This window comes from Phycodurus eques, chromosome 10 (genome assembly GCF_024500275.1).
Source record: "Phycodurus eques isolate BA_2022a chromosome 10, UOR_Pequ_1.1, whole genome shotgun sequence".
Classification (NCBI taxonomy): domain Eukaryota; kingdom Metazoa; phylum Chordata; class Actinopteri; order Syngnathiformes; family Syngnathidae; genus Phycodurus; species Phycodurus eques.
In genome coordinates, this window is record NC_084534.1 from 11,173,963 (window position 1) to 11,195,532 (window position 21,570).

General features: G+C 42.7%; 1 pseudogene; it reads right to left on the reverse strand.

Moving 5' to 3' along the window:
• Positions 1-5,101: 5,101 nt before the first annotated feature.
• On the reverse strand, positions 5,102-19,773 carry LOC133408469 (protein unc-119 homolog B-like; annotated as a pseudogene).
• Positions 19,774-21,570: the final 1,797 nt, after the last annotated feature.

Genomic DNA, 21,570 nt, shown 5'->3' on the forward strand with positions numbered 1-21,570 from the left:
GACCTTTATTTATAAAACAGGTATACTCATGAGCAGAACGGTGATCTCATGGTTAGGATGTCTGCCTCACACAGGTTGGGTTGGAACCTCAGCTCAGGCCTTCCTTCCTGTGTGTTGTGGAGTTTGCAGGCTCTCCCCATGCTTGCGTGGGTTTTCTCTGTGTTCGCCGGCTTACCCCCACATTCTAAAAACATGCAAGGTTCATTGAGAAGTAAAAACATGGAAATTTAAGTGTAAATGGTTGTGAGGTGGCGACAAGTCAAACCCACCTCTCAGTGAACGTTAGGTGGGATTCGCACCAGCTCACCCATGACCCTAATGAGAACAACCTCTACAGAAAATGAATGGATGCATGGTTCTGGTTAAAATATTGCATGTTTTTGTCATTCAGAGTCGTTGACGCTTCGGTTTTAGAATGTGACAACAGCCAACCCTTGGCAGAGGTCTGCACTTTCTGAGTTATCTTGTTTCAGTACTGTCTACTTCTTATTTATCTTTTGCTCCCTGCCCCCTGGTCAACTGAAGACTTTAAATTGTCTCCAGGTCTCACCCAAAGTCATCTTGGCTGGGACAGGCTCCTGGTCACCCGCGACACAACATTAGGTACAGCTGCACAACTAATGAGATCCAACACAGGTACCACATCAGAAATTCTTCTGTTCATTTTTTATTTACCCTGTCAAACGTACAGTATTAACTTTACAATATGTCTATCCTCGCCGTGGTCTAAATATGCTGTGGTGTTTCTAAGAGTACGTAAGCCAAGCTAACAACACATACAGAAGACCTCTCAGTATGATGCACTGCAGTTCTCCACTACCCCCAAAGTAATAAACATACTGTTAAATGAATGTAGAGTAGGATCCTATTATCCACATTTTAGACTGACACAGACACTCGCCTAAAATTCAGTTGGCACAACCCACCTGATTTGGATTAGCCTTCTAGGTTGCTTTTCTTATGTCAGTTGCTTTTATGAATGTCTCTCACTCGAAATCAGCTGGGAGAGGCTCCAGGACACCTGCGACGCAAATGAGAATAAGCGGTTTAGAAGCTGGATGGATATATATACATGTATTGGCCTTGTTGTCTGAGTGTTGTACTCTTGTGCCTGGTGCTTTTGCATTATCGACCCAGTGTGATGCACTGTGATGTAATCGTATATGATGTAAGGTTATTCAACAATCTGTGCGGTGTGATCTTATATTCCCCTCTCATCACATAGTCACACTGGCCATTTCACTCTTAAAAAAGGAGAAAATACATGTTTAATATCAACCAGTTATTTTATCTTGGTTAAAAACAAGTTTGAATTAAATTGATAGCAGCAGTTTTTCCGGAACTGAACCATATTTGTTTAACTCACACACATCACTATTACATAGGACCACAACTGAAACCTTTTTGGACCCTTTGTAGCTCACCTACCAGCTTCATGGTGGTGTGGACGATGATGTCGTCTATCTGCATTGTGCTCCCTCATGCCTTGATGGTATTGGAGGCACTGCAAGATTCACATTATTTGACTTTGGTAGGGCTTTCAGCACCCTCCAATATTTTCTGTTAAGATGCTTCAGAAGGGTGTCACAGCATCCACCATCTCTGGATCATTGACTATTTATCAGCCAGGTCCCAGTTTATGCAGTTGGGGAGCATCCTTCAGAAGTTGTGGTCAGTAATCGTAGAGCACCTCTCCTTTTCTTTTAACCGTGTACATCTCTGACTTTCAGTAGAACTCTGGATCATGCCACTTTTGATAAGGTGTGTTAAGGATGGACATGAACTGGAGTAAAGGGAGCTGGTGGACAACTTTGTGGATTGGTGCAGCTGGAACCATCTAGTCCTCAACACTAGCAAAACGAAGCAACTTATGTGTGGACTTTAGACACGCCAAGACCACCACTCAGCCCTTACCATCAGGAGGATATAAAGATGGTGGAGTAGTACAGATGCAGTACTTGGCAGTACACACTTGAACAATCTGTCTATCCACAGTATCCATGAGTTAAGCAACGATGAACGGGCCTACACCTGTTGGGGAATCGTGAAAGTCAGATGTGCTGGATGGTGGTCAAAATGCAAGTAGTGATACGTTGTACGTTTTAAGGAAACTGGAGCTTCAGGAGTGACTTCAGGAGTCATTACAACCATAAATTTCTGTCAGCAGGCAGCACACATCGTCTCAAGGGCAGGACCTTCATCACACGGCAGACGTTTGGACAGGCTTTGACCTTAGCTTACAGTTTTTGTGTAAGTGTAATTTACCCACCTCTTTCTCATGTACAGTATGTGGTTCTAATTTGATAATAATCCGAGAAAAATTTTAGGACAAGTTCATTTTTGAAGGACCTCTGAAAATGGCCTAATTGTCGACTAAAAGCCTGCTTCAGACAAAATGGATGACTCCCTCTGTCTTATAAGGCATGAGTCTTTTTTTATGATTATACTCTACTCAGGATACTCAGACATGCCTTCACACCATTTTTCCACCCTAAAAACTTAATAAAAGTAGGACGAAGTTCTGTTCCTATGGCAACACCATAACCCAAATAAGTACGTAAGTTAGAACGTGCTCTAGTTTATCACTAACCAATATTAAGTAAGTAAAGTCACAAGTACAGCAAATGCTTGTAAGAAAAATGCTCTTCGGACATAAATATAAAACAATCAAATGAAAAAGTGTTATTATGGTGATAACTGAGAGTGCCTTCTTGCCGTTTGCTTAGCCTGTACTGATAAGGAGTATAATATCATGACCGTGATTTAAAAGGCTATGACAAAGTTACTGAACCAAGAAAGTATCATTATGAGGTGCAATAATTTTTTGTGCTTCAAATGTTTTTCCATCTACCATCTTTTCCTCAATATATGATCTCTTCAAAATCAAATCACCCTCTCAGAGAAGCTCTCCAACAATCATCCCTGTCGGGTCCCACTCTCCAATAAGCCTCAGCACATCTGTTCAAGTAGCAATATGACAAGTGGGGGCCATTTTTGAAGACCCCCCCTCCAAAAGAAAAATATAAATTATAGGATGAGCATTTTAAACACCGAAAATCTTCTTAATAAATAAATTTACGAAAAAAATAACTGATTACTAAAGTGTATGACCTGTTCCACTGCCGACACTGCTCTTTTCATCATTAATGTTCCATTTGTGCTAGTATTGAGTTTTTAGGGCAAGTGACCCCATTTGAAACATCACGGTAACTTTGACGCGTCGACTTGGGGAACCCCTTGGAATTTCAGCCTATATGAGATTATTGGTGGATATTTTTAACTGAAATTTGTCAGCCAATCAGAGGGGATTCTCCGAGTAGCACACGAGGTGATGTGTTGAGGAATAATGAAGACATACTGTTTTACTCTAATTTTAAGGCATTTCTTTACCAGATTTTCTGTAGGCAATCACACAAAGACGTTCCCAGACAAGACCATTTTTTTCGGACAAAAAATAAATAAATTCTAGATTTTGTGTGCATTGTACTCAGGTTGAAGTGGCTATTTCAACTACACCCAGCATTTTGACAGACTGTCATTTTGGGGACATCTTGTCACGTTGCTTTCAAACTACCTCTCATCCGAATCCATCATGCCGAAAATTTCCGTGAACAGCGTTCTACATCTATCATCCAGTTCTTTCAAAGCCAAAGTTCAAAATACTCTAACCCAATTCCAGTCTTTACTGGTCTTCATTTCATACAGTATTTACTCCTGGGGCATCAACCCCATGTGACAGGCAGACCTAACCAGCTAAGTGGAAGATTAGCAGCATTACCTCGACGTCAGCTACTCTCTCAAGCGGAGAGAGTTTGATCAGCTGAGCAGAGCCGCCGTTTACCTCAGCTGTTGTGACCAAAGTCGAACTAATCACACTGAAATTATTTTGCTCTCAAGACAATGTGCATCAAAAACATGAAGTAAAACCAGATTCAGTGTGTACCATAAACATTTTGGCAAAGATAATTCCAGTAGAATATATTAAAGTGTGCTTTTGCTGGTTGGTGTGTCCGTGTGTGTGTGTGTGTTTAGGTCTGTGTGTGTGTGTGTGTAGGTGTGCATGTGTGTGTGTGTGTGTCAGATCAGAGGGAGGGTGTGACTGTGGCCTGGTGGACCATAGCGAGGGAACAGTATGTAGGACAGGGCCTTGCACCATGCAGCTAACCTATCCTGTTGGCTGGGCGTGTTCAATTTCTGCATGCATGATCAATGGTACTGGATTAAAAAAAGAGGGGCGAAAAGAGGGAAAGTCAGCAGGGTGGTGAACCGGCATGAACAAGTTAGAGGGATTCGAGCAAGTCAAATAAAGTAGAAAATCACCTCTGTTTATGAAATTATTAGTGTTTCAAACATAATAAACAAGGATCATTAGAAAGAAGTCATTGTTTTTAAGTGATTTTTCTTATTTTAATGGATTATTGGATACAATAACTCCATTCATCCATCCATCCATTCTCAACAGCGCTTATCCTGTTCAGGGTAGCGGGGCGCTGGAGCCTATCCTAGCTAACTTCCGGCGAAAGACGGAATACACCCTGAACTGGTCGCCAATCAGTCGCGGGGCATATCAATAACTCTATCCATGCATCCATCCAATTTCTTTACCGCTTATCCTCACTAGGGTCGCGGGCTGCTGGAGTCTATCCCAGCAATCTTCGGGCGGGAGGCGGGGTACACCCTGAACTGGTCACCAATCGCAGGGCACATTGAAACAAACAACCATTCGTTCCCACATTCACACCTACGGGCAATTTAGAGTCTTCAATTAACCTAGCGTGGATGTTTTTGGGATGTGGGACGAAACTGAGAACATGCAAACTCCACACAGGCGGGGCCGGGATTTGAACCCCAGTCCATAGAACTGTGAGGCAGATGTGCTAACCAGTCGGCCACTGTGCCGGCTCAATAACTCCTGTTACACATTTATTTCTATTTTTCAACCATATCTTCCTCCTGTACCTTATGTTTTGTTGTAAACCCTCCACCTTGAAACACTGCATTAGTTTGTTCAAACCAGGTCTTCACCCCTTTTTTGTTTTTTTGTTTTTACCACAACTGACCCACAGTGGAAACCCATTGTCTCTGAGTGAACTTTGACCTCTTAGGGCCTGGGACTTGGTCTGCACCAGCCTCGGGGCAGTTTGAAACAGAGCTGAGAAGGAGAAGCCAGAGAAAGAGCTTCAAAAGAGAGCTTTTCACCACGTGAGAAGTCAGCGGCAGTGACAGAGTCAGCACTTAATGTAGCTTTGGCAAAAGGAGGAAACATCATTTGCATGAGGAATTTGTGAATTGCACTTCTAAATTCAAATGCCCCTAAATTCAGAATCTCACCAAAAGGTTTTTGAAAAAATACACCTCTATCGTCTCACAAAACTTCAGAGGTCAAACCATCATCATACGTATCCAATGAGACTTCAGTTGAGTGAGCATTTAAAGGATTCACGTTTGTGTTGTTCTCATTCAATTCATTTCCCAGGAGCACACACTGATCCCCACAATTTATGGTGTGCAAACAATTTTTTTTTTCAGTTTTAATTTACAGTATAAAAGTTAACTTTTGTGTTAAAATGTTAAAAAGAGCAATGCATGAAGTCAAATCGCCTTCAGCAAGCCTCTGTCTTTTCTTGCTTATGTGCTACGCCTACATCATGGGTTAGTAAAGGGTGAGTACTTTGATTTTCTCCTATTATTCTGTGGATTTAGTTTTACACTTCTGTAACATTTTTGCACTTATGTGAAAGTTAGGAATATTAAGAATGTAAAATTGCCCGTACAGTTAAAGTACACATACGGTATTATATATATTTTTCAGTGTTCAGTGTCCATAGTTTCCAGGTGTCTTCATAACATGTCATGCTTTCATCAAAACACCACAAGGATGAAGAATTATTATTATACATTACACACCTTATTTCTTTCCATGCTGAAGTGAGTCATTTATTTTAGGGACTGCCGTGTCTCATGCAACTGAGCCAGCCAGTTTGACTCTATATTGTTCCTCAGGTACAGGGATGCCAAAGGAAAAAGTAGCTCTTTGGGCCACACCGCTTCAATGCTGCAAATTGAAAATATAATAATCCTATCATTCTTATGACACTGATGTAACCCAATTTTGTCAAAACCTCATTGAGTAATGCTAACGCAGTAGTAAATGAATAATTGCAAAAATGAAAAACTTTAACAAAGAGAACAATTACTTCCTTTCCTTCCTTTGCCAAAACTAGTTCATTGGGTGCTGATCATATTTGCGGAGCAACCAACATAAGTTGAAACAAGTATTTTTTAATAATACGGTGGATATAAAAAGTCTCTGCGCTCCTGTTCAAATGTGGTGTGTCAGAAAACTTTCAGGAGTGGTGTCACAAAAGACATTTCAAACCCCTTTAATGTGAGTCAGACGATCAACCAGGACATCTGCAAAGAGGTCCTGCGGCGTTTGCTTCGTTCAGTACACGAGAAGAGACAGGAGTTGTTGGTAGGACAACTCGTGGCTGCGTCGCCATGACAACGCACATGCTCACAATGCACTGAGCATCTGACAGTTCCTGGCCAAGAATAACGTCACCGTGCTGGAGCAACCCCCCTACTCACCTAACTTGGCTACTCCTTTCTAAGATCAAGGGGGTCATCAAGGCAACTTGTTTGGAAGACTGGGATGAGTGAGGGAGATTCCACTTCACACCATCATACAACCAAAATATGTTACTCTATCGCAGCTATGCAGCAATCAGCAGAACATTGTCCATGTCTTCTCCACATTTTGACCCAATGATCCAACTGCCTTAGGCAGAATCTGGACTCATCACTGAACATAATGTTCATCCAAACACTCAGGTTCCAGTACATGTGATGGTGGAGGGCAGTAATGGCAGCTGGCCGTCCAGCCAAACTGAGCAACTGGGGGAAAAAAGCCTTGGTGAGAGAGGTAAAAAAGAACCCAAAGATCACTGTGGCTGAGCTCCAGAGATGCAGTCGGGTGATGGGAGAAAGTTCTAGGTCAACCATCACTGCAGCCCTCCACCAGTCAGGGCTTTATGGCAGAGTGGCCCGACGGAAGCCTCTCCTCAGTGCAAGACACATGAAAGCCCGCATGGAGTTTGCTAAAAAAAAAAAAAGAAAAAACACCTGAAGGACTCTAAGATGGTGAGAAATAAGATTCTCTGGTCTGATGAGACCAAGATAGAAATTATTGGCCTTAATTCTAAGCGGTATGTGTGGAGAAAACCAGGCACTGCTCATCACCTGTCCAATACAGTCCTAACAGTGAAGCATGGTGCTGGCAGCATCATGCTGTGGGGGTGTTTCTCAGCTGCAGGGTCAGGACGACTGGCTGCAATCGAAGGAAAGATGAATGCGGCCAAGTACAGGGATATCCTGGCCGAAATCCTTCTTCAGAATGCTCGGGACCTCAGACTGGGCGGAAGGTTCACCTTCCAACAAGACAATTACCCTAAGCACACAGCTAAAATAACCAAGGAGTGGCTTCAGAACAACTCCGTGACTGTTCTTGAATGGCCCAGCCAAAGCCCTGACCTAAACCCAGAGATGCTCAATTGCAGAGGCTCTCCAAATCCAGGTGTGAAAAATTGTTGCATAATTCCCCAAAACACTCCTGGCTGTATTAGCTCAAAAGGGTGCTTCTACTCAACATTGAGTAAAGGGTCTGAATACTTATGGCTGTGTGATATTTCAGTTTTTCTTTTTAAATAAATTGCAAAAATTTCAACAATTAAATTATTTTCTGTCAATATGGGGTGCTGTGTGTAAATTTATGAGGGGGGAAAATGAACTTAAATTATTTTAGCAAATGGCTGTAATATAACGAAGAGTGAAAAATTTAAGGGGGTCTGAATACTTTCCGGACCAACTGTATCATCCATCCATTTTTTTTAGCGCTTATCCTCACTATCTACAGTATATATAGTTACGAAAACAACAACTGTACTTGTTGAAGTTGAAGCTGGAGAGACCCCTTTGAGTGCACCCTTTGATGTGGGTGTAGTTTCAACCTGACAGGTGGTGTGCCCAAGAAATTAGATGCAAGAGGAAAGGGGCGGAAAAAAGCACACCTTTGCTGGAGCCAAGAGACCCACCTTGCTTTTCCAGCCACAATGCCTCCATTCCTTAGGGGAAGGTGTGTCAAAGGAAGAGAGACAAAGGGAGGAGAGAAAGGGAGAGGAAGGAAGAGATTGTGGGGGAGTTTAACAGGCCTCTTCAACAGCAAACTGAGGGTTGAGTTAACCTTTTAATAATCATTTGCACACAAAACAAACAGCTGGACTGGAGCTGGCACTGCAGGAAGGCTCTGAAGAGGTTTCTGAAGGGGGCTGTGAGCTTCCTGTATGTATAAACACACCACAACCTATAGTACAGTATTTACCCTGATGACACACGACTATTTCTGTCTGTGAGCTGTCTGAGCGTAAGCACTAAACCTCTCTGCGCTGTAATACCACACACACTGTTTTGGGGTTTTCTCCGGGTACTCCGGTTTCCTCCCACATCACAAAAACATGCACGTTAGGTTAATTGAAGACTCTTAAATTGCCCGTAGGTGTGAATGTGAGTGTGAATGGTTGTTTGTTTATATGTGCCCTGTGATTGATTGGTGACAAGTTCAGGGTGCACCCCCTCAGCCAGAGTCTGCTGGGATACGCTCCAGCACGCCTGCGACCCTAGCGAAGATGAGCGGTATGGAAGATGAATGAATGAATGAATGTCAGCAAATTTAGGAGTTTGCATAAAATCACTCCATAATGCTGGATGGTGATTGAAACCAAGTCTCAATGGTCTCATGTAGCTGTTAAGCACTGCATACGCAGGTACATACTTAGACATGATAAATTGTACACGTAAATTTCTGTGTAAGGGCTGAGCCGAATAGTGAAAATCCGCAAATAACAGAGGTCACCCAAGAAGTGAATAAAGTTGTCTGTATTAATAGTTTAAACTACAACCCCAATTCATCCGTAAGTGCAACGTGAAACTCTACTTTGCAAAGCAAAAGCCATTTATCAACAACACCCAGAAACGCCGCCGGTTTCTCTGGGACCGAGCTCAACTCAGATGGACTGATGCAAAGTGGAAAAGTGTTCTGTGGTCCGACGAGTCCACATTTCAAATTGTTTTGGGAAATTGTGGACGTCGTGTCCTCCCGGGCAAAGAGGAAAAGAACCATCTGGACTGTTATGGACGCAAAGTTCAAAAGCCAGCATCTGTGACGGTATGGGGCTGTTTTAGTGCCAATGGCATAGGTAACTTACACATCTGTGAAGGCACCATTAATGATGAATGGTACATACAGGTTTTGGAGAAACATATGCTGCCATCTTAGGGGACTTTTTCATGGACGCCCCTGCCAAACCACATTCTGCACGTGTTACAACAGCGTGGCTTCGTAGTAAAAGAGTGCGGGTACTAGACTGGCCTGCCTGCAGTCGAGACCTGTCTCCCATTGAAAATGTGTGGCGCATTATGAAGCGTAAAATACGACAACGGAGACCCCGGACTGTTGAACAGCTGAAGCTGTACATCGAGCAAGAATGGGAAATAATTCCACCTACAAAGCTTCAACAATTAGTGTCCTCAGTTCCCAAACGTTTATTGAATGTTGTTAAAAGAAGAGGAGATGTAACACAGTGGTAAACATGACCCTGTCCCAGCTTTTCTGGAACGTGTTGCAACCATAACATTCTAAGTTAATGATTATTTGCTAGAAACAATAAAGTTGATCAGTTTGAACATTAAATATCTTTGTAGTTTATTCAATTAAATATAGGTTGAACATGATTTGTGAATCATTGTATTCTGTTCTTATTTATGTTTAACACAATGTCCCAACTTCATTGGAATTGGGGTTTAATAACCACACCAAAAACTATGATCCCACAACACTTGGAAAGAGGCTCATTTCATTTCAAAAGCTTACAAACATACTGTAGTCAGTATTTTGCCATGGAAAAAAATTAAATTCGGGCCTGCAAAAAAAAAAAAAAAGGTGAATCGGCGGGGGGGTTTGGATATAACGGTGGATAGGTTCCCCCCAAAAAAATTCACGAACGCTGAATCACAAATATGCAGGGGTCCACAGTAATGTCAGGACAATGCATCCAAACGCCAAATAAAAAAAAGTTTTATTACATATTTTTGTTTCAATTTTATTTCTCTGCTACTTGCTACTCTTTTCAGTTAGTAATGACAAAGAGCGAGAACTATGAGGAGTCACAAGGCGACAAGCGGATCATCCTTACTTTCTTAAATGTTGACATCGTTGGACATTGAGCATAGCGTCTTACACTGATCGTTGACAGTAAAGGTCAAATTGTGCTGAACAAAATGTGATAGATGCATGCAGGTCAGCTAAATTTGACTTTACCTTATATTGTATGTAATCTACCTTTCGCCCAAAATCTGCTGCGATTGTGCTCCAGCTCCCCATCGGCAGCGGAGTGCACTAATGTTTGAATCTCTGCTCCTTTCTTCCTGTATGGGGTTCGTGTGTTATCCACGTACTACAGTGAAGACTAAATTGTCTGTATTTGGGAGTGTGAATACTTGTTTGTCCCTTGCCATTGGCTAGCAACCAGTCCGAGGTAAACCCCACCTCACCCGCGACCCTAAGGAGCGCTATGGAAAATGGTGGCTGGATATCGATTATCGCATTAAAGCTTCACCGTGATATGATTGTTATTGTTGTGGCTGTGTTGGCTTACTGGCCTCCAATCGATGATGTAGCCTACCTTTCTCCTCAAGTGAATTGAAATCGGCTCGAGCCCACCCCTGACCCTGAATAGGAAAGGCAGTAAAGAAAGTGTGGATGATGTCCCACAATTTTTGTCATATAAAATGCAACTAGACCTAAAGGTGGGTACTTACAGTAACATAATGAGCTATGCAGAAGCTTCTTGATCTTCAATGGTGTTTATTTACACTTGAAAACCCCCTTTGTGTTTGCTGCTGCCCTCACCCTTTTTTATTTGGGGTGGAGGGGGGTGATGTCACTCAAGCAGTTGCTGGAAATGACATCATGACACATACAGATGGAGTCACAATATTGAAGAGCATTGTGCTACCAGCCTGTAGTGATTCATTATCTCTTTATCGGAAGATGTGGGTAATGTTGTGTTAACACAGAGTGGCTGTCACACCAGCACCTCGCAAAAAGGAGCATGATGAGAGGAAGAGGAAGTGTGTGTGTATGTAAGATGGATAACGATTTCTATCAGGGCAAGGAGGCGGCTCAGACGGAGAGAGGTTCATTGGTGGCAGGATATGCAACTCTCTGCAAAGAACCTTACAAACACATGCAAGTGAAAGTGTAGTGTGTCCCTGCATCTCTTTTAATCCTTTTTCCACTCCCCCCTCTATTTTTCTTTTCACCGGACCTCTCAACGCCATTCCGAGCTGCTATTTATAGGAAACCACTGCCCCCTCCCTCTCCTTATGTCCCCCTGCTTGAGTGCAAATCTGTCTTGTGTTTCAAGGAAGCTTCGATAGACCAGAGCTTCTCACTCCTAATCACTATAGTGTGTGAATCACTGAGCAGCATACATGAGAAGGTGTGTGTGTTGTGGGAAGAGTGGGAGTGTGACTGATTTATCCCACTTGTCCATTTGTTTCCGGTGAATGCGTGCTGACCCGCCACTGACTGCTATTCCATGAAGGCATGGGAACACGTAAATCATCCCTGTGAAGTTGAAAAGTGTGTATTTACTGCAGCACTTGTTTTTGTATGCTAATTTTATACCCATAGACATGATGTTTTTCTGAGATTGATATCAAACACAACACGTGGTCCAGTCGAGCGCAGCTGTTTTACTTGCGTGCTGCACTTTGTGCAGGCCTCCAGCTAGCCTGATGAAAAGCTGTGGTTATTGATTTATGAGATCAAACTATAATGGTGCCCTGCTTTATGGGCTAATTGGCAACTGACACGTTGGGCAGTCACATCCTACTTATTCATGCTTTATGTGAAGGGTCTCATGCTGAACTATGACACCAAGAAGAAATCTATGGAAGGGTTCCCCAAGGACGAATGGCTTCCGCTTGCAGTCCTCCTTAGCTTTTTCAGGCAGTTAAATAGTCTTTCATTCTACTGTTCTCCATCCACTACCTGGCCAGGAGCAATTGGCTTGATCAGCAATGTTAGCATGTTCAGCCAAGCAGCCTCTGGGGTCTATGCAGAACATAACAGAGCCAAATGTGATATGCTACAAGCAATATACTGTACATGCTACAATCAACTCATTCAGGACAATCATTAGCGTGTCCTTTAGGCACTCCTCACTTTCTGTTTTTATTCCTCATGAGTGATTACAGAAGGGCCTTGGTCCTATCGTGAGTCTCGTGGTTTTAAAGATTATTACAAAAAGGTAAAAATGTATGTGGATGGCTAACTCCCATGTCAGATCAAATGAAAAGATTTGAGAAAAGATGAAAAATAAAGTGAAAAAGATGAAACATGAAAGAATAAATTGAATGGGGGGGTGGATAGGAAAGGGAGCTTTGTCAAACTGTGTGAAATGTATTTCAATGTGTGTAGGTGTGTAGCAGAGGGGGTCCATTGTGGATCTTTGTGTGGCTCAGATTGTCCTCATCTGTGGGAAAGTGGAAACTCAACCCCGCTCTCCAGAGGTCTAGTTACCAGGTAAGAGAGGCCGACAGAAAAGGGGAAAATAGAACTGGAGAGTCGCACAGGTGTAGGATGAGAAGAGAGAGGGACCATGGGATTTTGACCATGAGCATTGGAAAGATGCATGGAAATAGAGTGCCTGGGACAGATGAACACACAGATGAGAGGAAACAGCATCATGAGAAAGAATTACATTTCAATTCCATGAAAAAAGTCATTTTTAAATTATGTGACAAGATGTCATTGACTCAATTCCCCCTTCCTTTGTAATCTAATCGTGCAAACTGTATGCACACAAAGGGGTCAAGGTCAGCATGCTGGTTGTCGTTCGAGAAACTGCTACTGTTTTGAGAGCCACCAAGAAACAAAACAGAAACCAGTAGCCCGCATCGTAACACTTGAAAAATAACTCCTCCTGGCGGCCAACACAGGCATTGGACCCTGCAGCAGCACTCGGAATTGACCCAAACTAGAGTCTGATGAGTGACTTTGGGTGATAGGTGAGGTACAATTCTGCAATTCTGATCATATAATTTCTGAGAGCATAAAGTATTATATATTTGTAATTTCCTATTGTGAGATCTTTTTTTATTTAGGGACTAGTATACTATTTATTTGGTCTATTTAAGTCTTCCACAGTGAGTCAACAGTACACAGGTAGAAAAACACGGAACCCTTTGATCGAACTCTTACAGCATGATTGTCTCTCTGTGTGTACTGTATGTGTTTTTTGTGTGGGTGTGTTAAAGCACAATAGGTTGTGGGCAGGGGGTCGCAAGACTGACCATGTGTGTTTGACAGGAGTGTTTTTGTGGACAGTCTCTTTTTTCCCTTGGTATTGTCTGGAGTAGATTGTGGGGGCGGCAGCTCAGAAGAGCAGCTGCTTCTGACTAACACTGAGAACACACTGTGTGACACTTGGGGGTTGAATACATTTGTGTGTGTATGTGTGTGTGTTTATGTGGATGTATGTGCATGTATGATTGAAAAGACATCTTTTAAAATTAATTAAGATGAGACTTACCATATTTGAGACCACCACAGTCACTGAAGTTAATATTCTGCGGTATCAAATGCAATAACTTAAAATAGTAATGTCCATTCATTCATTAGCTCTACCACTTATCCTGTGCAGGGTCACTGGAGAAGTTGGAGGCCATTCCATCTGATTTAGGGTGAGAGGGGTTGCGTCTTGGATTGATAACCCATCAGTCACGGAGTGAAGTAAGATTGCAATTCATACACAATATTGTGTTTGTTTGTTCGCTTGCCTGAACGCAAGGGTATCTTAGTAAACTAGGATATCGTAGAAAAGATCATTTATTTCATTAGTTCAATTCAAAAAGTGAAACTCAATTATTATATACTGTAGCTTCATTGCCCTGAGATTTGCTGGCGACCAGTTCAGGGTGTACACCGCCTCTCGCCCGAAGTCAGCTGAGATAGGTGCCAGCACGTCCGTGACCCGAGTGAGGATAAGCGGTTCGGAAAATTGATGGCTGGATGGCTGTAGCTTCATGAAACACATGGTAAAATACCTCATTTCTATTGTCTCTTATGTAATATTCTAATTTCTTGTGCAGGTGAATTTTGAGTTTTCGTTAACTGTAAGCCATAATGATCCAAATTATGAAAAATGAAATATGTCACTCTAATAAATTGAGTTTGCCACAATATTCCAATTTATTGAGCTACACCAGTATATTTAGTTGTATGCATACATTTGTGTTTGGATCTACGCATAAATATGAGTGTAATGTGTTTGTGAGCACATCTTCCATGCAGCGTCCTCCATTATAGGTATAGTCTGCCTTGTTGTGCATGACCAGTCTGTTTTCCACAAAATAAAAACTGTCGGAGCGGGTCTCGTAGGGACAGTCCACCATCAGACGAACTGAAGAAACAGCGGACAACAGAAGCAAGTTAGCAACCTCTAAGTCACGTTGTGGGTAGTACTAGGTTCTGATTATCAGCGGTACATTAGAAACACGTGCTAACATATGACAATGAGGTCCTTTCTAATTCCTAAGGCTATTTCTATGTGAAAAAAAAACAAAACAAAAGGAGAAGCAGGCGTAGCTGCATATGAACGAATAAAATGAGACTTGAAATACCCGGCGGGTGTTGATACAATGCTCAAATGTGCATGACCCATTGGAAAGGTGATTGATCGCTCTGATCTTCCCTCCTCTCGACAAAATCCCGTAAGTTACACTGGAAAAATGTCTTTTATTTATTTATTTATTTTTATGTTCAAACCAACAAATAGTGTCCATTTCTACCCCTCAGTGTACAATTTACACTAATGTACTCCATAGTTTGATCATTGAACTCCAAAGTAACTGTACTATTTCATGAGCCGATAAGCTACAAATATGTCCCTGGGCACCTTTTGACACTGACACCCATATAGTAAGGCAAATGGATGGTTCAGTTCATTTGGCCACGTTACGTTTCATATCAATAAATCCAGATCAAACTGGAGGTTGTAGGTGGGATGGCTGCGTCTGCAACAAAAATAGTGTAAATTCAAATCAGACCAGTGTGACTTGGTGAATTGCCAATTAACTAAACGAACAATTAACATTTTATTGTCATACATAAGGCAATAATTTCTCTGTCCAGCTCCCCCCATCACAAGCCTGGTACAACAAAGGGTACTGAAAATGAAAACTGAAGCGAACAATACAATGAGGTGGAAACTAAGCTAAAATAACTGATCTGTCCTATATCATCCTCCAGTGGCATACAGTGAGTCATTTGTTTTGGAGAATTGTCACTTCGGTGCAACAACAGTAATGGAATAGTAAGAAGACAAAGGGATCCTCAAACAAACCACATCAAGAAAAAAAGAAAACAAATGCTGGATGTCTTGCATTGTGACCCTTTGTTTGCATCGTCATAATCTGCCTCTTTTGTTGACTTCATTTGTGGGTTACACCAACACTGTCATATTCCGATGATGTCACGCTATTTATCTAGCTGACACACACTTATCCTCATCCCAACTACACACCCCACATTGGGGTTTAACGTTCCTAAGGTGAAAGAAAGAGTATACCCTGGACGAGTTGCCAGTCAATCCCAGGGGGATTGGGAATGGTCTTTTTGAGTGGGAATTATCTCATGCCATCTGAACAAATGTCCTCTGTCTGTGATTCCCAATCACTGAGGATTGGAATATGTTTTGTTGTGCGGCACGGTGGACGACTGGTTAGAGCGTCAGCCTCACAGTTCTGAGGACCCGGGTTCAATCCCCGGCCCCGCCTGTGTGGAGTTTGCATGTTCTCCCCGTGCCTGCGTGGGTTTTCTCCGGGTACTCCGGTTTCCTCCCACATCCCAAAAACATGCATTAACTGGAGACTCTAAATTGCTTGTAGGCATGACTGTGAGTGCGACTGGTTGTTTGTTTCTATGTGCCCTGCGATTGGCTGGCAACCAGTTCAGGGTGTACCCCGCCTCCTGCCCAATGACAGCTGGGATAGGCTCCAGCACGCCCGCGACCCTAGTGAGGAGAAGCGGGTCAGAAAATGGATGGATGGATGGACGTTTTGTTGTGGGGCTGTCCTGGTTGACACACCTCTGCAAAATCGCATGGGCATTGGGGACAGTGCCTCTGGATTGGCAGACTTGGGTGGTGGGACCCCTTTTTACGAAAGAGGACCAGAGGGTGTGTTCCAACTATAGGGGGATCACACTCCTCAGCCTCCCTGGAAAGGTCTATTCAGGGGTGCTGGAGAGGGGGGTCCATCAGGAAGTCAAATCTCAGATTCAGGAGGAGCAGTGTGGTTTTTTCTTGGCCGTGGAACAGTGGACCAGCTCTACACCCTCGGCCGGGTCCTCAAGGGAGTTCGCCCAACCAGTCTACATGTGTTTTGTGGACTTGGAGAAGGCATTCCACTGTGTCCCTCGGGGAGTCCTGTGGGGAGAGCTTCGGAAGTATGGGGTACCAAATCCCCTGATACAGGTTGTTCGGTCCCCGTATGACCGGTATCAGAGTTTGGCCCGCATTGCCGGCAGCAAGTCGGATTCGTTTCCGGTGAGTGTTTGACTCCGCCAAGACTGCCCTTTGTCATCGATTCTGTTCATAACTTTTATGGACAGAATTTTAGGTGCAGCCGAGGTGTACGGGGGTCTGGTTTGGTGGCCTCAGTATTGCATCTCTGCTTTTTGCAGATGATGTGGTGCTGTTGGCTTCATCATGATCTCCAACTCTCACTGGAGCGGTTCACAGCCGAGTGTGAAGTGGTTGGGATGAAAATCAGCACCTCCAAATCTGAGACCATGGTCCTCAGTCAGAAAACAGTGGCGTGTCCTCTCCTGGTCGGGGATGAGATACTGCCCCAAGTGGAGGAGTTCAGGTATCTTGGGGTCTTGTTCATGAGTGAGGGAAGAATGGAATGGGAGATCAAAAGGCGGCGCAGTATGGCATCTGCAGTGATTCGGACTTTGTATCGGCCCGTTGTGGTGAAGAAGGAGCTAAGCCGAAAGTTCTCAATTTACCGGTCGATCTACATTCCTAACCTCAGCTATGGTCACGAGCTGTAGGTGGGCCGAAACGAGTTTCTTCTGCAGCGTGTTCAGGCTCTCCCTTAGAGATAGGGTGAGAAGCTGAGGCAGAATAGAGCTGCTGCTCCTCCCCATTGAAAGGAGCCAGATGAGGTGGCTCGGGCATCTGATTAGGTTGCCTCCTGGTCGCCTCCCTGGTGAGGTGTGTGGGAAACACACTCTATGTGTACCACAACAATACCAATGGTCCATTGCAGGAGTGCACTTACCCAAGCTCTCAGACAGTTGAGGGAACTCGTAGATGTGCTCGTATTCTAACTGTTAGGGATGCAGAAGCCGAAGTCGAAGTTGAAGCTTTTCAGTAGGCAATCACGGAAATAGTGCCTCTCGATCATTCGGAAGTTGTTGAGAGGTCGGTTCCCTACTGTGAATTCCACTCTGGTAAGACGGAGAAGATCACAGACCGAGGTCATGGGTTTTTGTAGGAGAGTGAATGATGTAGTCTTTAGGTTTTTCCTGTTGATAATTCAGTCACTCACGTGGCTCCCACGGTCATCAGGCGTAGAAAGGCCGCGGTGAACTGGTAGTGTACAAACCGGTCTGTGCTTGCATCGCTCACTCGATTTTCCTCATCCTCCTCTCCAAGGCACAGCACAGGAAGACATCAACTTCCAATTCCATCGACCTACATAATCTTGAGGCGAGTTTCAGCTTGGTGATTGTATGTTGCTTTGTAATCATCCCTTATTGAAGATAAAGTTAAAGCGAGGCGATGAGACACAGAGTGTGCGAGCAACGGGTACCTGAGTGCGGAGGTTTGGCTATCTCAAACAGAACGGTGCCGGTTTCCAGGTCTCTGATATTGAAGCGTACAAAGTCGATATTATAAATATTTTCCTCGGGTTTACAAAGATAGCCTGCAATGATAACAGATGGATGACGGTGGTGAGAAAAGTTTTGTACAGAAAAGATTTGCACATCACAGTACGTTATCTTCAAATGTGTAAAAACTTGGCATATCATACAAAAACATACAAAAACACATTATAACTGTCACAGATTTATGTAATCACAGATAATTTTATCACCTCCTGATAGAGAAATGTCACAGTAATTCAGCCATCCATCTGTCCCAGCTGACTTTTGGGTGAGAGGAGTGCATACACCCTGGACTGGTCGCTAGTTTATTGCAAGGTACATATAGACAAACAAGCATTCACACTTACATTTAGAGTCTTTAATTAATCTAAGAAACATGTTTTGAGTGCACTAGTGTGGAAAAACGTTTTTTCACTCCTGCCTTCTACAACTGTATGACATATCTGCACACTAGTAGGCCGAATAACTACATGTTACTATAGTGAGACAAACCCTGCACTCGTTGACAGCTGCACGCTACTAGTACTACATGTGACACGCTAGATGTTAACTAGTACAAATTTATAATGCCAGTAGTAATACTAGTAGCACGCATTGTCAACCAATCTACAGTTCTGCCTCACTGTAGTTCTCCGACTAGTATGCCAAAGTTGTCCTACTAGTGTGTCAAACTGTCATACAGTAGTCAAAAACAGTAGTGGAAAAAATATTAGGTAGTAGTAAGACACAGTTGTTCTAGGAGTGCACCCTATTAGTGCGCTGAATTGTTTTACTAGTGAGGACAAAGAGTGTACCAGCACATTAAGCTGCATGGATATCAAAATATCAAATAAATGCTCAAATCGCTTCCCATACAATTCATCACTTATACACAACTCAGTATGTTTCTTTTTTTTTCTCTTCTTTTTAACTTACTGTGCTGTGTCTGCCTTTACGAAGATAATAATGCTCACACAGTTTGGATTGACACAGAATTTTAGATATGATACAACTGTGGCGTTCTATTTGTTCTCCCACGCTTCTGTGAGTTTTCTACTAATGACTGTAGTACAAAACAATGGTTTCTCAATGTGTAGTGCAGGTACCAACAGTGGTAATATTAAACATATATTTAACTTTGTTTTTGATGAACACTTGAACTTATCACACTATTCTATTTTAATGTTGGTGATTATTAAGTATTTTTTCGGTGGTACTTGGCGTAAAAGATTTAAGAACCACTGGTCTAAAGTACTACTTAAGCAACTACTAGAGTTTTTACGAGCGAGGACAAAGAGCATACAGTATATACTGTACATGGACCTTGAGCTTGATTTCAAGGGTTTGCAATGACTTTCTATTGGCACCTGTTTAAATGTATACTTGTTTTTTAATGACAAATGCCATCCTCTAACTTTAATTGGACTTTAATTCTTCACGCCATGAATACTACAGGCTGTCTTGGGCTGTCTAGGTTATATATGTCCCCAAGCGTTGTCAGTATAAAGGCTATAAAAAGTCCAATTCCAAGAGGCTTTGCAGGGAGTCAAACCTCGTGTAGCCACCCGCAGTCCGAGGACATCCTCCGGTGTGACGTTTCCATTCTGCGCCCGCAGGTCCTCCTCAGTGACGGGCCTGCAGTCCACCTGATTCCTCCACAACTTGAGCCTTTTCAGAACCCCTCCGCCCGCCGGAGGGCCCACGGAACCGTGACCGCCGCCAGAGACGTAATTATCAGCAAAAGGCGTGTCGCTGCCGGCCTTGGCTCTGTTCATCTCTGACTCCCCTTGTAGAGCCTTGTTTGATGCGCAAGTGCATATCCACCTCAGTGAATTCTACATGAAGATGGCGCCGTAGTTTGCGAATGTGGAAGGAACGAGCAAGCTCTTGTTTTTGTCCGCGCATGCGGTATTGTTGCTATGACAACTCCAAAGAGTGGAGCGGGTGAGGAGGTTCTTGAAATGTCCACACTCTAACATAGCTTTATTACCAGAAGTACAGTGCTCTAGCAGTAGATGTTTTTATTACTATTAATAGCCCGAGTATCGGTGAATGTCAAGAAATTGCATTATTTTCGTTTCATTATTTAAATCATTCATTCAACACTATTTTCAAAATGGTGATTCATACCTATTTTTCAGCTTTACTAAACTCCAAGTTTACTATGACCTCTACAGACAAAGTCTTTGTAATTTTAACCAAGAGTTAGTCAGGGCTAGACAGCAACACTTGTCTGAAATCATCACTAAGAACTTCAACAATTTAAACAATCTTTAATCAAAGTCTTTGCTAGCTGATTTGCAGCAAATAATCAATTTCTCACTTTAATCAGGCGAGTTTCCTAAAGCTCTTAAAGTAGCTGCCATTAAGCCTCTTCTAAAAAAAAAATAGAACAGTGGATGCTTCCATGTTACCAAGCTATAGACCCATCTCAAATCTTCCTTTCATAGCCAACATTGTTGAGAAAGTTGTTTTTAATCAGGTTTCTGAACTCATAAAAATACAGAATCTGCTCTTATCAAAGTGCTAAATAATATAAGGTTGAATACTGACTAGGGAAAGCTGTCAATTCTGGTCTTGTTGGATCTCAGTGCGTCTTTTGACAAGGTAGATCATAATATACTGCTGAACAGGTTGGAAACGTGGATAGGACGAAACGGAACAGTCCTTAAATGGTTCAGGTCCTACCTGGAGAAAAGGAGTTATTTTATAACCATTGGAAGTCTTCAATCTCATCTAATGGCAATGACCTATGGGGTCCCTCAAGGGTCAGTTCTTGGACCCCTCCTGTTCACCCTGTACATGCTACCCTTGGGTCAAATTCTTCAGAACTTTAATTTTGACTATCATAGCTATGCAGATGACACACAGTTATATCTAGCAGTGTCTCCAGATGACTATAGTCCATTTGAGGTGTTGTGTTTAAAACACAGGTTTCAAACTGGTGGCCCAGGGGCCAGATCCAGCCCGCTACATACTTTTATGTGGCCCGCGAAACCAAATCAAAATTGCTCATTGTGTTCAGGTGTAATACCACTGAGATATTTGCAAGCATTTTTTGTTGCCAATCCCCCTTTGAAAAGAAATGTAATAGTTGAAAAACGTGTTTTATAGGCTTCTGATTTCAAAACTGTCTATTCATCAATGTGTTGTGTATAATATGTAATTACAGTATAGGAGGTCATCTTTCATTTATATGGGTTCACAGTGATAGCGGCCCTCCGAGGGAAGTCATAACTACGATGTGGCCCGTGACGAAAATGAGTTTGACACCCCTGGTCTAACACATAAATAACTGAATGAGCCAACATTTTCCTCAATTAAACCACAACAAAACTAAGATAATTGTTTTTGGCAATAAAGAAAAGAGGATTGCTGTTAGTAAATACCTGGAGTCACTCTCTTTAAAAACCAAAGACCAAGTCCGAAACCTTGGTGTACTGATAGATTCTGACCTGTCTTCAACAGTCATATCAAATCAATTATTAAAACTGCCTTCTATCATCTGAAAAACACATCCAGAGTGAAGGCTTGCATGTGCCGAGCAGACCAGGAGAAGCTCATCTATGCTT